This window comes from Tenrec ecaudatus, chromosome 2 (genome assembly GCF_050624435.1).
Source record: "Tenrec ecaudatus isolate mTenEca1 chromosome 2, mTenEca1.hap1, whole genome shotgun sequence".
In the NCBI taxonomy this organism is placed as follows: domain Eukaryota; kingdom Metazoa; phylum Chordata; class Mammalia; order Afrosoricida; family Tenrecidae; genus Tenrec; species Tenrec ecaudatus.
The window spans coordinates 71,733,124-71,751,102 of NC_134531.1; positions in this window are offsets into that span (position 1 = coordinate 71,733,124).

Sequence of the window (17,979 nt, forward strand, 5' to 3'; positions counted from 1 at the left end):
GGGCAAGAACGTGTTCCAATCTCTTTCCTTCCCTCTTCATTTGCTCCTGTGTGCTCTGATCAGACATGGCCCTCTCCCCGAGCTGTAGCTTCAGCTCTGTCCTCTGAAGTGCATTGTTCTCTGGGGTGGGGTTGGGGGAGTGTGCCCACATATTTGGGATTGGGGCCAGGCCCACAGACGTCTCTATTGGTTCCCTGCCTCATGCTGGTATGTCTTGGAGCACTGGTTGAAGTCTGGTACCTCTCTCTGGTACTTTCTCTGTGTAGAAATATAAACAATACCTTCCCCTTAGGTGGGTTAGGCTCTGTTCTCCCACTATGCGTGTCTTTTTCCCCCCTCCTTTTTAGTTGGCTGCCATATGTATCCCTGGATTGGGTCTGGCCCCTGCTACAGTACCTGGACCTCACCCTAGGAATGCATGTATATAATAGTTTTCCCCTATGCCCCTTTTGCATTTTTAAGTTTACTTCAGCAGACTCATGTTGTACTTGTCCTTTTGTGCTTGGCTTACTTTGCTTAGCATAATTTTTCCCAATTCTTCCCATGCAGCAATGTGCTTTATGCATTCACCACTGCTTTTTAGGGATGCATAGTACTCCATTGTATGTGTGTACCACAGTTTTTGAATCCATTCATCTGTTGTTGGAAATTTGGGTTGTTTCCAACTCCTTGCAATTGTGAATTGTGCCGTGATGAATATTGGAGCACAGATGTCTGGCCATGGTTTGTTCCTTGCCTCTTTTGTGTATACACCCAGTAGGGGGATTGCAGAGTCTTATGATAGTTTGATTTCCATATGTTTTAGGTATTGCCAAATTGATTTCCATAGTGGCTGTACATACCTACAGGTCTACCAGTAGTGGACAAGAGTTCCTATCTCCCCACAGCCCCTCCAACACTTGTTACTTTCTGATTTTTTGAATTGGGCTATCTTTGAGGGTGATAGGTAGTATCTCGTTGTTTTTTTTGTTTTTTTTTAAAAAAACATTTTATTAGGGGCTCATACAACTCTTATCACAGTCCATACATATACATACATCAATTGTATAAAGCACATCTGTACATTCTTTGCCCTAATCATTTTCTTTTCTTTTTTTTCTTCCTTTTATTTGTTTTTTTTTTGTTGTTGTTGTTTTGTTTTAAACGTTTTATTAGGGGCTCATACAACTCTTATCACAGTCCATACATATACATACATCAATTGTATAAAGCACATTCATACATTCCCTGCCCCAATCATTCTCAAAGCATTTGCTCTCCACTTAAGCCCTTTGCATCAGGTCCTCTTTTTTTTCCCCTCCCTCCCCTTTCCCCCCTCCCTCATGTGCCTTTTGTAATTTATACATCGTTATTTTGTCATATCTTGCTCTATCCGGAGTCTCCCTTCCCCCCCCCTTCTCTGCCATCCCTCTCCCAGGGGGGAGGTCACATGTGGATCCCTGTAATCAGTTCCCCCTTTCCAACCCACTCGCCCTACACTCTCCCAGCATCGCCCCTTACACCCTTGGTCCTGAAGGTATCATCCACCCTGGATTCCCTGTGCCTCCAGCCCTCATATGTACCAGTGTACAGCCTCTGCCCTATCCAGCCCTGCAAGGTAGAATTCGGATCATGGTAGTTGCAGGGAGGAAGCATCCAGGATCTGGGGGAAAGCTGTGCTCTTCATCGGTACTACCTCACACCCTGACTGACCCATCTCCTCTCCTAAACCCCTCTATGAGGGGATCTCCAGTGGCCGACACTTGGGCCTTGGGTCTCCACTCTGCACTTCCCCCTTCATTCAATATGGTCTCATTGTTGTTTTAATTTGCATTTCTCCTACGGCTAATTTTCAGGAACATTTTCTCATATGTTTATTGGCCATTCAGATTTCTGCCCTTGTGAAACTTCTGTTCAGGTCCGCTGCCAACCTCCTCAGTGAGCAATTAATTTTTTTCTTATTGTAAGATAGAGTATTGTCGATTTTAGTAATAAGGTCTTTGTCCAAAGTGTCATTGCTAAAGATGTTTTCCCAGTCTGTGGCATCTCTTATACTCTCTTGGTGAATTATTTTAATGTACACAGTGTTTTATCTTCAGTATATCCCACTTATCAATTTGTGCCTCCTCTGTATTTGTGTCCTTCCCTATTTCTGATAGTCTATGTATTTACTACAGCAAAGTTCTTAGGTTTGTCCCAATTCCCTCATTGATGGCCCTAAGAGTTTTGGGTTTTACCTCCAGGTCTATGATCCACCTTGAATGTATTCTTGTACATGGAGTGAGGTAAGGGTCTTACTTCATTTTTCTGTAGGTAGATATCCATTTTTTTTTTCTAGCATCCACTTCCCATTTGATATTTTGGGGGCCTTGTCAAAAGTCAGTTGTCTGTATGCTGATTATTTTATTTCTGGGTTTTCAATTCTTTTCCATTGGTCTGAATATCTGGCATTATATCAATCCCACACTGTTTTGACCACTTCGGCTGTGTATAATAGGTGCTAAAGTCAGGTAAAGCAAGCCCTCCAACTCTGTCCTTCTTGAGTTTTCTGCTGATTCTGGGCTTCTTCCCTCTCCATATAAAGTTGCTAATCAGTTTTTCCAATTCTTTGAAGAAAGATTATGGTATTTGTATTGGGAGATCAGTAAGCTTATATAGTGCCTTGGGAAGAACTGATATCTTTATTATATTGAATCTTCTGATCCATGAGCTTGGGATATTCTTCCATCTGTGGAGGTCACCCTTAGTTTCTTGTAATAGTGTTCTGTAGTTTTCCTTGTATAATTTTTTTTAGTCAGGTATATCCCTAGATATTTCAGTTTGGCTTAGGTATTGTGAAGGGTACTGCCTTTTTGATCTCCTCTTCTGTGGTCTTGTCCAATGTGTATAGCAGTTTGATAGACTTCTGCTTGTTGATTTTGTATCCTGCCACTCTGTCATATTACTCCATCGCTTCTGGCACTCCCCTTATGGAGTCTTTGGTATTTTCCATATATCAAATCATATCATCTGTGAATAATGATACTTTCACCTCTTCCTTCCCCAGACGAACACCTTTGATTTCTTTTCTTTGTCTTATGCTGTTAGCTAGGACCTACAGTATGATCTTAAATAGAAGTGGGGTCAAGGGGCATCCTTGTCTGGTCCCCTTTTTCAATGGGATTGTTTTTGTCTTTTCTCCATTGACTACCATGTTGGCTCTTGGTTTTTCATATATAGCTTATAGCATATTGAGAAATTTTCCTTCCATTCCTATCTTCTTGAGTGTCTTAAACAGGAATGGGTGTTGGATACTTTCTAAAGCATCTCCCACATCTATCGATATAATCATGTGGTTCTTATAATTTTTCATATCAATACGGCGAATAATACTAAAGGTCTTTTACATGTTGAACCATCCCTGCATCCCTGGTATGAATACAACTTGGTCGTGGTGCATTTTGTTTTATGTGCTTTTGTATTCTGTTGGTCAGTATTTTGTTAAGGATTTTTGCATCTGTGTTCATTAGGGGTATTTATTTGTAGTTCTCAATTCTCGTGGGATCCTTGCCCTCTTTAGGCATCAGAGTTATACTAGCTTCATAGAAAGAGTTCAGGAGTTTGCCATCTTTTCCTACACTCTGGAAGAGTTTGTGTAGGATTGGTGTCAGTTCTTCCCTGAATGCTTGGTAGAATTCTCCTGTGAAGCCATCTGGCCCAGGGGATTTTTTTGGTTAATAATCCCTTGAAAACCTTGTCTATTTCTTCTATTGCTAGGGGTCTGTTCAGATTCTTGGCATCTATCAGGGATAGTCTAGGGAGGGATTGTTTTTTCCAAGAATTTGTCCATGTCTTGCAAGTTGTTGAGTTCACTGGAGTACAGGTCTTCATAATATTGTGTCATTTTCCTTTTGATTTCATTAGGGGTTGTTATAATATCCCCTACTTCATTCCTCATCCTTGCTGTTGAAATGTGTTCCTTCTTTTCTTTAGTTAGGTTTGCCAGCAGGAAATACCACCTTTCTGAAGAGAATTACAAATGAAAGATCCATCCAAGTTCCTTAAAAGGCAAGTAAGGTGTGTATATATGTATATATATTCTTGAGTATTTTCATTTTTTTTCTTCCTGTAATCATCCTTGATAGACTGATTATTTATGTAATATAAAATATCACTTTATTCTTCATAATAAAGAAACACCTGGCACTTTGTATGAAAACATACTTCAAGAACATGTTGCAAAACAAAGCAAAATACAATCCCATCTCACAAATGCCATGAGGATAACCCAAAAGTATTGCTACAAAATTGTAAAACCTTTACTGAACACAAATTTCAAAATGTGAAGCCCTTGTTTATTGTCATATCTATCCCCCACTTATGTCTATACACGTCTGAAATCAGGGTTTCCATCCCTCTGACCCCTGGAAAATTCTGTGTTCTTCATTTTACACCATGTCCATATGGCCATTTTGGCATCCTCAAGGGATTCAATTTGTGTTCCTTTTAAATTTCCTTTGAGTTTGGGGAAGAGAACAAAGTCAGAAGGGGAAAGGTCAGGGCTGTCACTTGGGTGGGGTAAGGTTTCCCAATTAAACTCTTGTAGTACAAACCTTGCTATCCACAAAGAATGAGCAGGTTCATTGATGTGATGGGGAGGAATGGATTTCCTCAGAATCTTTCTGGTCATTTTTGCATGAATACAGTTATCCGTTTTCTTAAAATTTCTAATAAACTCCATGATTGTACCATATCCTTCAAGAATCTATCAAAACTTGTCAAAGATACCTCAGGGATACAGAACTATAAGCATACACCTCTAATGAACATAGATGAAAAGATTCTCAACAAAATATTGGCCATAGAATCCTACAACATATATGAAAAAGAGTAGTACATCATGTCCAAATGGGATTCATACCAGGGATGCAGGATGGTTGAACATTCAAAAACAATTCATGTAATCCATCATATTACAAGAAAAATAACAAGAACCACATGATCCTATCAATTGAGGCAAAAAAAGCATTTGATAACATGCAACACCCAATCCTAATAAAAACTCTGAGGAAGATAGGCTTGGAAGGAAAAAAAAAATCTCAATATAATAAAGGCCTTATAAGAAGAACCAATCGCCAATATTGCACTGAATGGAGAAAAGATGAAAACATTTCCACTGAATCAGGGAACCCAACAAGGTTGTCCCTTATCCCCACTTTTATTCAACATTGTGCTGGAAGCGCTAGCCAATACCAATACCATATGACAACCAAGAAATCAAGGGAGTACAATTGGGTAAAGAATAAGTGAAACTTACATTATTTGCAGATGATATGATTTTATATATTGAGAATCCTAAGGTATTCACAATAGGATTACTGGAAATAATAGAAGAATTTGGTAGTGTAGCAGGATACAAGATTAACAAGCAGAAATAAACTGGTTTATTATATACCAGTAATGGAAATGCTGAAAAAGATATCATGAAACTGATACCATCCAAAAGAAATGTAACAAATAAAACCCCCAAAAAACTAAACCCCTGTACAAAGAAAACTACAGAACATCATCAGAAGAAGCCAGAAGGGATCTACACAAGTTAAGGAACATCCCAAGTTCATGGATTGGAAGACTCACTCCATGAACTTGGATGTCCCTTAATTCCCTTAATATCAATATTGCCTAAAGAACTATACAGATTCAACGCAATCCCAATCCAAACCCCAGCATCGTTGTTCAAATAAATGGACAAAATTATCACCAACTTTGTTTGGAGAGGGAAGAATCCTAGGTTAGGCAAAGAGCTCCTCAAAAAGAAGAACAAAGTAGGTGGTCTTGTTCCACCTGACCTCAAAACCTACTTTGCAGCCACAGTTGTCAAAGCAGCCTGCTATTGGTATAGTGATAGATAGATGGAACAATGGATCATGATAGAAAATCCAGAAATTAAAAACATCCACATACAGACCATTGATTTTGGACAATGGCCCAACAAACATTAAATGGGAAGCAGATGTTCTTTTCAATAAATGGTGTTGGGAAAGCTGTTTATCCACATTCAGAAGAACAGAACAAGACCCATATCTCATGCCATTCACAAAAACAAACTCAAGGCTGTGATAAGAGCTGTACAAGCCCCCAATAAAATGATTAAAAATAAATAAATAAATGAACTCAAGGTGGATCAAAATCCTGAATGTAAAACCCAAAGGTATCAGGATCATCAATGAAAAAATTGGGATAAATCTAGGAGCCCTCGTGCAGGGGATACATGGGTTATCAGAGATAGCAAACAAAACACACTCTGTGGAAGATAAAATAGAATAACGGGACCTATTAAAATAAAACACTTGTGAACATAGATAGACTTTATTAAAAGAGTGAAAACTGAGTCCACAGACTGGAGAAGATATTCAGTAATCACATAACAGATTGATTACTAAAATCTACAACAAGAAAAAAAAACTAACAGCTCTCTGAGAAGGTGGGTAAAAGACCTAAACAGACGATTCACAAAGGAAGACACTCAAACAGCTAATAAATACATGAGGAAATGCTCCTGTCCTTAGCCATCTGGGAAGTGCAAATCAAAACAACCGTGAGATACCACCTAACACCCATTACTGTAGCCCAGTTTTTAAAAACTGAGAACAATAAACGCTGAATACAAATGTGTGCATAAGTAAGTGTGGTGCAGAAGAAGGCTGATGGTGCCCAGCTATCGAGAGATATAGCATCTGGGGACTTAAAGGCTTGAAAGTAAACAAGCAGCCACCTAGTCCAGAAGCAACAAAGCCCACATGAAAGCAGCACACCAACATGTGTGATCATGAAGGGCCGAGGGGACCAGATTTCAAGCACCAACAGAGCGGGGGGGGGGGATCATGGCATTGTGAATGAGGGGAGCACATGATGGGGACCTAATGCCCATCTGTAGACAACTGGACATCTCTTGCAGAGGGGTAGTGGGGAGGAGATGAGTCACTCAGGGTTCAGTGTAGCAATAATGAAACTCACAACCTTCCTCTAGTTCTTAAACGCTTCCTCCCCCCAATTATCATGATCCCAATTCTACCTTGCAAACCTGGTTAGACCAGAGGATGCACAGCAGTACAGATGGGATCTGGAAACACAGGGAATTTAGGACAGATGAACCCCTCAGGACCACGGTGAGAGTGGCAATACCAAGAGGGAAGGGAGGTTAAAAAGGGGGAACCGATCACAGGGATCTACATATAACCTCCTCTCTGGGGGATGGGCAACAGAAAAGTGGGTGAAGGCAGATGCCTGGCATTGTAAGATAAGATAAAATAATAATTTATAAATTATTACAGGTTTATGGGGGGGAGCAGGAAGAGAGGGGGGGGGGGAGAAGGAAAATGAGGAGCTGATTCCAGGAACCCAAGTAGAAGGCGAATTTTGAGAATGATCAGGGAAACGAATGTATAAAAGTGTCCTTTACACAATTGATGTATGTGTGGATTGTGGTAAGAGTTGTATGAACCCCAATAAAATGATTTTTTTAAAAAACAACTGAGAACAACAAATGTTGCAGAGGATGTGCTGAGAGGAGCCATGTGGAGACCCACACCAGCGCTGAGATGTTTCCACTGCCACTGGATCCACAAGACTTTCACCCACTGGCTTGTGATCTTCCTGTATTTCACATCATTGCAAGTGTTTCCTGAGTCTGAAGAGGAATTTAAAAGAATGGTATTGGGCATTTGGGCTAATATCAGACTTATGGACTTGATCTGGACTGGGATGTTTTCTTAATATATAATTATGTAAATCAATTTCTTAAGCACATATGAGCCTCTTCCTTGATTTGCTTCTCTAGTTTACCCAGACCAACACAGGTCCTATTCCAGCAATCCTGTGATGGCCATTCGGTTATATTTTGCTCATGTTGCATATATTAGGGTGTATCTCAGAGGTGCACCACCATTGGGGGTCACTCTCCTGAAGCTGTGTTATTTGTTTCTCTGTTTCTCAGTAAACAAAATCCCAGGGATGTTCATCTATAGGGAAAGAAAACATAACAAGGTTTTGGGTTGGGAGGAGGGGTGATATATAGGGGTGGGAGAGATAAAACGAAATGACATCAAGAAACCCAGGAAGGAAAAGTATGTTTGGAGCCTGATTATGCAAGCAATTGTACCATTGTGTTTGATATGATAGAATTATGGAATGATATTCATATGTGTTAATGCCCAAGTTACAGCAAACTAAAAAAAAAAAAAAGCATAGGTCCAGGAATGAGTTCTGGGCTTGCACTAAATCCTAGCTCCAACTTCAGAACAATTAGCTCTAACATCATGGCCCTGCTCCATACTCACCTTCATGAAATGACCACAGAAGATAAGGGTGCTATCACTGAAAATACATGGTACCCAGTTATCAATCAAAATCGTGTCTGGGATCTTAAAAGCTTGTGTTCAAACAAGGGGCCATCTAAAGGAGGAGTCAATTAAGTCCACACATAAGAAGCACACCAACTAGTGTGATCCAAAGATGACAACTACAAAATTTGAATATGGCGAAGACAAACTATTCAGAGCTAAAATTATGAACACTCAATTTTGGAAGGACAGTGGGAACCCGATACCCATCTGCAGAGTGTCTGGTGAGACTGAACCACAGGCAGATCCGCTGTAGCCAAAGGCATGAGTCCCGGACAGCTTTACTATCAGGCAGAACCACTGTAACCTTAATTATGCTAGACCAAACTGGATACTTGGCTAGTTGACCGCCTAGAAACACGACCTGAATTTGTACTGAGTGTAAGTGTCTTAGCTGTTCCATGACAGAAATTGCTTCCCTAGCTTTTGACTATGCATGGGGATCTTCTCCCACTTATGCATTATTAGTGTTTTTGTCTTAAACTAATCTAATCTTATCATTACCACCTTAACTCAACAGATCCCATAAAAAGCCACTATTTTATTGCACCTTCTTTTTGATGCACCCAAACTAGATTAAGACAATACATTACTGAGAGATCTTGTCTGCAGCCATCCATGTTAATACACATGAGATAGTTTATTGTGCCAACCTGGCCGATAAACAGATGTGGGGTTAGTTGAAGGGCAGAGAGATAAATGGCTCTATGAGCCTTGCCTTTCTAGTTCTCAGGTCTCTTGCTTTGTGACCTGGGTGCAGCTGCCTTAGCCAGTTCCCAACTTCAGGTGGCAAGACTCACTTCCTGAAAGACATCCCTGAGGAGAAGCCACATGGACCTACCCCGATGCAGCCCTGAATACTGGAGCAGCCATGTGGCGACCCCTGCCAGTGCTGAGATGCTTACATGTTCACTGATTCGGCTTTTCTCCTTTAGTCGACATCATTGCATGCGTTTTGTGAGATGGAGGAGGAATTTGTGGATTGGTGTGGGACATATGGGTTAATGTTGGATTTGGGGGCTTGGGCAACACTGGGTTGGGATGTTTTCTTGATGTGCACTTACCCTTTATATAAAACTCTCTCTTATACACGAGTTTCTGTGGATTTGTTTTTCTAAAGTACCCAGACTAACACATTATGGTACTTTGGGAGTGGGATACTGGAGAAACAAATCATAAGATGGAGAGTAGATGTTTGTTCGACCTCTCTCTCCCTCATGGTAGTTTTTCTTCTTTGTCTAGCCAGAGGTCAGATAAAGCCACACTGTTTACTCAGTTGTTTTCTGGGGGGGAAATATGGGAAGTATGAAAATAGAAAGTTTGTAAGACCACTTGTTTTCAATCATTAAAGTTTGATCCTTATATGGGTTTGGGCCATGCCTACAAAGAAAGCTTTGAAAAGATATGCCCCACCCAGTGCTTTGGAGTACTCAGGAACCAATGGTCTTTGTCACAAGCTGGAATTAATCTGGAACCATGAGGAGAAATCCTTTCTGAGACTGAACATTAAAGGGAGCCTGTGGGCAAGCTGAGATGCTTGCTAGGTGACCACATGGATCTACTGTTGAGTGGAAGTGGGAGAAATGCAGCAATAAAGAGACAGGTTGAATTTGGCCACTGACACCTGTGGACTTGGTTAACAGGAAGGAAAAAAAGAAGATGAGAGCAGGTTGGCTGGTCTAAAATTCATGACCTAGCACGAGGGGTCTAGGCTTGTTGAGTATTGGTGAGAGCCCATGGTCTAAAGGCAAGGTGACCAATGGGCACCCTGTGGAGGCTGAGTGAGGCAGCTCACATTGAGTTGACCAGAACCCATCCAGATGAAGAGATTTTTGAGCCTGTGAACTGGTGCATATTGTTGCTGACTTTATAGATGGCCTGTCCAGATTTGACTTTGTTTATGGATGCATACTTCACAAGGTTCCAACTGGAACGAAGATTTCTTCGTGTCAAAAAATATGATTGTCTCCTCAGAGTACTGGGTTGATAGAAATGGGCAGTATATAAATTGGATACCCAAATTTGGGGGGATAAGGTCATGAAGTGGCTGGTTGGCTTACAAACTTTCAGAGGTGGGAGAACATATTCACAGCATTATAGGATTAAGGTGTAGGTGTTAATTGCAATTGGAAAGCTAGAAAGTTATGTACAGGTGCCATGTTGGCAAGGGGCAGATGGAGATAGTTAAAGTTTATTGTGCCAACCTGCCTGATAAACACATGTGGGGTTAATTGAAGGGCGGAGAGATAAATGGCTCAGTGAGTCTCACCTTTCTAGTTCTCGGGTATCTTGCTTTGTGATGCTAGGACCTGGGTGCAGCTGCCTTAGTTGGTTCTCCGCTTCAGCTGGCAAGGCTCGCTTCCTGTAAGACATCCTTAAGGAGAGCCACATGGATCTATCCCCATGCAGCCCTGGGTGCTGGAGCAGCGGTGTAGAGACCCCTGCCAGCGCTGAGATGCTTCCAAGTTCACTGATTCGGCTTTCCTCTTGCAGTTGGCATTACTGCGTGTGTTTTGTGAGATGGAGAAGGACTTTGTGGATTGGTGTTGGACATATGGGTTAATGTTGGACTTATGGGCTTGGGCAGCACTGGTTTGGGATGTTTTCTTGTTTGTTTTTTTTTTCTTATCTTTTTTTACTAACTCTATTGAGTTTCCAAGACTGTAAATTCCTTATGGGAGTAGAAAGCCCCATCCCTCTCCTGAAGAGGGGCTGGTAGTTTTGAATTCTTGACTTTCGGGATTGCAGCCCAAAGTATAACCACTAGGAACCCAGGGCCCCTCACTTAGCACCACTATTAAGCTCTAAGTAAGCATTAGTTACTACCACTTACTTTGAAAGGTAAGAAATAAGCAGGCTACCCCTCCTCCTTGCCGCCCCACTCCACCCCACCTCCTCAGTTTCCTAAAAGCCTGACAGGAAATCCTCTTCTAGATTCCAGCCCTCAAGAACTAGTCCCAAGCCTGCCTGCCCCTAGGAGGAAGACATGGTTTCCCAGAAGATAATGTCTCATGCTCCTGGATGTTTACTTGATGTACACTTAACCTTTATCTACAACTTATTCATACATGAGTTTCTGTGGATTTGTTTCTCTAAACTACCCAGACTAACACAGCACACTATAAACCCATGCATGTATGATCTGGGACCCAAGTAGTAATCTTATTTTTACTTACCCTCGTATGCACACATCCCACTGTTAATGCTGTTAAAACTCTTTTGAAATGTGATAGGAAATGCCTTCCCTCTTTTCTATACCATACAAATAAATGTTGCTTAATAATATTAGCACAGAAATGCATGTTTCTTTTGAATTAGAGCTGTAACCATCCCCTCCAACATAGCAGGAATAAGTAATAACCTTGATAAGTGTTTATGAAATGCCAAATAATAATGTCATACACTGTAAACCCACCAGAGGAAAAATAAGCGATGCTTAAGGATCTTGTGTTTTCATTTTTTAATTCACAGATTAGGGTTATGTAAAAAGATACAGTATTATTTTAAGTGGAACAAAGAAGGGGTAGATTGGATTAAGTTCAAAGTCCACTGTTGCTTTGGGGTATTATTGCTTCTCTTTGTTTTACCACTTTACCCTTTTTAAAATCCAAAACAAATAGATGTGTTTCCTTTATGATTTGATTGTGAAATCTCTATTGTCTGAACTTGTACAACAATAAGGAAGTAACCTTGCCATCAGTGAGGTGTCCTCAACTCGATGGCAATGAGTTTGTTTTGATTTCTAGTCTCTTCTGATGACATGCCCAAAGTACATGAGAAAAAGTTTCACCATCTTTGTTCTAAAGAGCATTCTGGCGGTAATTCTTCCAAGACAGATTAGTTTGTTCTTTTGGAAGTCCATGGTGCTTTCAATCTTCTTCAGCAGAACCATAATCCCACGGCATTGATTCTTCTTTGGTCCCCTTTATTCAATGTCCAACTGTTCCTTTTAGAGTCAGCAAGGTCTACTGAAGCCAAGAATGAGTAACTCGCTATCACAACATAGTAGGCTGTAGACATAGCAGTTAGTCTGTGTCTTTTTCTCTATGGTACTAAAAAATAGAAGGAAAAACAGATTAGGAATGTGGAAGGGAGGGGAAGTTATTGATTAGATTTTGGTCATGTTTCGAGATGCCTTTAGAATGTCCCCATGGATATATGTCAGGCAAAGGTAAATAAGACCACCTCTGGGGGTGTCCAAGGTGATACAGAAAGCTTCATTTATCTCCTTTGGAAAAGCTAGTGGGGTTTAACTATGGACCTTGCTGTTAGCATCTCAGTACTCACTCTAATCCACTATGACACCAAAGCTCCTAAACCATGATTTTTAAAATGCTTCCTATGATGTAAAAACTGGACAATAAAAAAGGAAGACGGAAAATGGATGCATACAAAGAATCGTGAATATACCATGGGCTGCCAGAGAATTTTCAAAACAGTCTTAGAAATAATATACCCAGAATATTCCTTAGAAACAAGAATGTCACGTTTTCAACTCGCTGTGGATACATGTTTAGGAAAGACCACTCCCTGGACAAGGACCTAATCATTGGTGAGGGTCAATGAAGAGGAAGAAGGCCATCAGTGAAAAGGACTGGTGCCATGACCAAAACAATGAATTGAAATAAAACAGTTATGAGGAAATCACAGGCTCATTCTACTATACGTAAGAACACCATGAGTTAGAACCAATTCAATGACAATTAATATAAACAAATTCAACAAATATAATTTATATAACCTTTGCATATATTGCTCTTTTGTGCATTTAATATTATTTTGCATACAGATTTCTAGAATTTGATGTAGCTACATTACATATATTTATGAATGAATAGTATACTTTTGTCTTGATATAGTTATCTATTTAACCTTAATATCCCAGTTGTTGGATATTAACAATATCTTATAATGCCTGCCAATATAAAGACTGGTATATGTTGCTGTTGTTGTTAGGTGCCCTTGAGTCAGTTCTGACTCGTAGCAGCTCCATATACAACAGAATGAAACATGTTCTGGTCTGGCACCATCCTTGCAGTTATTATGTAAGAGCCCATTGTTCGGGTTACTATGTCAATCTATTTTCTTGAGAGTCTTCCTCTTTTTCACTGATGGTCTACTTTACCAGCATGATGTTCTTCTCCGGGGACCAGTCCCTCCTAATAACATACCCAATGTATATAACATGAAGTCTTGCCATTCTTGCTTCTAAGGAGCATTCTGGCTGTACTACTTCCATTACAGATAAATTCATTCTATTGATAGGCCACAGTGCATTCAATATTCTTCACCCACACCATAATTAAAATGCACTGATTCTTCTTTGGCCTTATGAAGTGATTGAAAATACCATGCCTTGGGTCAGATGCACTGTAGCACTCAAAATGACATCTTTGCCCTTTAACACTTTAAAGAAGTCTTTTATAGCACATTTTCCCAATGCATTATGGGTATGTGCTAGGCTGTCTCATCTAGAGAAACAAATCTGGCGACATGCATCTATGTATAAGACAGAGTTTTATAGTAAAAAGAAACTATATATCAAGAAGGCATCCCAGGACAGTCCAACTCAAGACAATAAATCCAATGTTATCTCAAACTCAACATATTCCCATGCTGGTGATGTAGAATGGTGAACCTGAAAATAGAAAGATCAAAAGCCAGTAGGGCAGAGTCTCATTGATGCAAAGTCAGTGGCGACATGGCAGGGTGTCAACAGCTCTCAGGGTCAGCAGTAGAGAATGCAAAGCAGCAGACCAGAATGCAAAGTGACAGAGAAAGAGCTAGTCATTGTTCACCTTGCTCTTATACAAAAGACTTCTGATATCTTCTCCATATCTTACATCTTCCTCTGCAACCCACTTTTCCGTTATTTGCCCCCATGGGAGGGGGTTCTAGTTTGATCCTGAGTTCAGTTCCCTCTTTCTCCCCCACCCTCCCCTAATCATACTGGTATCTCTACTCTCTTTGTTGGCCCTGAGGGGTTTATCTACCCTGCATTCCCTGTGTTGCAGGCTCTTATCTATAGCAGTGTGCATGTTCTGGTCTAATCCGATTTGCAAGGTAGAATCAAGGTCATGATAGTGGGGTGAAGGAAACATCAAAGAACAAGAGGAAATTTGTGTGTTTCATCAGTGTTCTAACTTATCAAGGGTCCATGAGGGAGGGTGGGCACGGAAGGGAGGGGGGAGAAATGGGGAGCTGATATCAGGGGCGCAAGTGGGAAGAAAATGCTTTGAAAATTATATGTGCAAATGTGCTGTTGGTCTGGGTACAATAGAGAAGCAAATCCACAATAACTCATGTATAAGAGAGTTTTATATAAAGGGTAAGTACACATCAAGAAAACATCCCAACCCAGTGTGGCCCAAGGCGAGAAGTCCAACATACGCCCATATGATCCACACTAATCCACAAAGTCCTCCTCCATCTCATAAAATACACATAGTGATGCCAAATGCAAAAGGAAAGCCGAATCAGTGAACTTGGAAGCATCTCAGCGCGGGCAGGTGTCTCCACACAGCTGCTCCAGCACCCAGGGCTGCATCAGGGTAGGTTCATGTGGTTTCTCCTCAGGGATGTCTTGCAGGAAGTGAGCCTTGCCAGCTGAAGCAGGAAGTGGCTAAGGCAGCTGCATCCTGGTCTCACCATCACAAAGCAAGAGACCCCAAAATTGGAAAGGCAAGGCTCACCGAGTCATTTATCTCTATACCCTCCAATTAACCCCACATGTGTTTATCAGGCAGGTTGGCACAATAAACTAACTCAATCCACTCCCTGCCAACTTGACACCTGTACATCATCCTTTAGCCTCATAATTCCAATTAAGTAACACCTACACCTTAATCCTATAATGCTGTGAATATGTTCTCCCACCTCTGAAAGTTTGTAAGCCAACCAACCACTTATCCCCCCAATTTTGGGTATCCAGTTTATATACTGCCCACTTCTATCAACCCAATGCTCTGAGGAGACAATCATATTTTTTGACATAAAGAAATCCCCTGAGAAGAATTTATTTCAAAATATGGCATTGAATTTGCAGCTCTGAGAGAGGGACATATCTGATCAGAGCAAATGGGAGCAGATGAAGGCGGAGGAGGAGAGAGTGGAGCACATCCTGGCCCACCAGACCTAGAGGACGATGACCCAATTAGAGCAGCCAGTCCACAGATAGGACCACATGGGCAGCCCCACTATGAGACATGACGCCCCTCACTGACCCATAGCTTTACAGAGGACAACACTGGAGACACAGTGTGGGAATTGCACCCTACCTGATCCCGCCACACCTAGGCAAAGGGGGTGCAACAGAACAGCAAGGGAATGGAGCGGTGACGTCTCCAGGAAATGCTAAAGGTGGACTTTGGGGCCAGGGCATGGTGCCCCAGCAGACTGGACTGGAAAACACGCCTAAAGGCCAACAAATGATCCTTGAACTAACTACAAGCTTTTCTTTCTTGTGTTTTGTTTTGCTTTGTTGTCATTGGTTTGTTGTTGTTTTGTTGTATATTGTTGCTTGGTTTTGCTCTGTCTTGTTTCTGTGCATGTTATTATCTCCACAGGTCTGTCTAAATAAGATAGGCTGGATGAACAATCTGAAGGAGAAAACAACGGGACTGACAGTTTCGGGTGACATGGGAGATGGGGAGGTGGGGGGAAAGGAAGTGGTGTTAACAAACCCAGGGACAAGAGAACAAGTGATCAAAATTGGTGGTGAGGAGGGTGTGGGAGGCCTGGTAGGGCATGATCAAGGGTAATGTAACAAAAAGGAATTGCTGAAACCCTGGTGGGGACTGAGCATGATAGTGGGATAGGAGGAAAGTCAAGGGAAATAGAGGAAAGAGCTGCGAGGTAAAGGGCATTTATAGGTCTAGATAAAGACATGTACATATGCAAATATATTTATATATGAGGATGGGGAAATAGATCTATGTGCATATATTTAATAGGTTTAGTATTAAGGTAGCAGAAGGACATTGGGCCTCCACTCAAGTACTCCCTCAATGCACGAATACTTTCTTCTGTTAAATTGGCATCCTATGTTGCTCATCTTCCCGACACAACTGCTGAAGACAAAGCGGGTGAATAAGCAAATGTGGTGAACAAAGCTGATGGTGCCTGGCTATCAAAAGAGATAGCATCTGGGGTCTTAAAGGCTTGAAGGTAAACAAGCAGCCATCTAGCTGAGACGCAACAAAGCCCACATGGAAGAAGCACATCAGCCTGTGTGATTACGAGGTGTCGAAGGGATCAGATATCAGGCATCAAAGAATAGAAAATCATATCATTGTGTGCTCACCTCCATGATACGATCACTGAAGACAAATGGGTGCATAAGCAAATGTGGCAAAGAAACTGATGGTGCCCGGCTATCAAAAGAGATAGTATCTGGGGTCTTAAAGGCTTGAAGGTAAACAAGTGGCCATCTAGCTCAGAAGCAACAAAGCCCACATGGAAGAAGCACACCAGCCTGTGCGATCACAAGGTGTTGAAGGGATCAGGTATCAGGCATCATCAGAACAAAATATCTTACCATAGTGAATGAGGGGGGGAGTGCGGAGTGGAGACCCAAAGCCCATTAGTAGGCCACTGGAGATCCCTTTGCAGAGGGCTCTCGGGGGAGGATATGAGCCAGACAGGGTGCGATGTAGCAATGATGAAAAATACAACTTTCCTCTAGTTCCTAACTGCTTCCTCCTCACCCCCCACCCCACTATCATGATCCCAATTCTACCTTGCAAGTCTGGCTAGACCAGAGGATGTACACTGGTACAGATAGGAACCAGAAACACAGGGAATCCAGGGCAGATGATCCCTTTAGGACCAGTGGTGTGAGTGGCGATACTTGGAAAGTAGAGGGTTGTGGGGTGGGCTGGAAAGGGTGAAATCATTACAAGGATCTACATGTGATTTCCTCCCTGGGGGACAGACAACAGAAAAGTGAGTGAAGGGAGACATCAGACAGGGCAAGATATGACAAAATCATAATTTATAAATTATCAAGGGTTCATGAGGGATAGGGTAGCGGGTAAGGAGGGGGAAAAAAGAGGACCTGATGCCAGGGTCTTAAGTGGAGAGCAAATGTTTTGAGAATGATAAGGGCAATGAATGTACAAATGTGCTTTACACTATTGATGTATGTATGGATTGTGATAAGAGTTGTATGAGCCCCTAATAAAATAATTTTTAAAAAGAGTTGTATGTGCCCCAATAAAACGATTTTAAAAACTAATAAGGACCAGTTACAGGATTGCTTTTGTGTTCTCTTGCTTATAAATGTGTCTTGGTACAATTTTTGAAAGGTTTTTTTCCTGGTAATTTACAACATGAATGCAACTTTTTAAAGAAGACATACATGGCCAATCTGCCTATCTTTAACCACCTGGTTACTGGTTTGTACCTGAGAGATGCTGAACAAATTGACTGTCAAGTTCACTATAGACTGTTGGCATTGCAGAGTTTCTCTTTTGTAAAAAGCTCACAGGATTTTTTTTTCATGAAAGAACAATTCTCTGAAATTAGAGTACAATCCTTAGATGCAAGCAAACCAAGGCCTCTGAAGTTTAATGATTGAGGCAAGATTCACACAACTTGTTAAGGCAGGGCTGGGACTAAA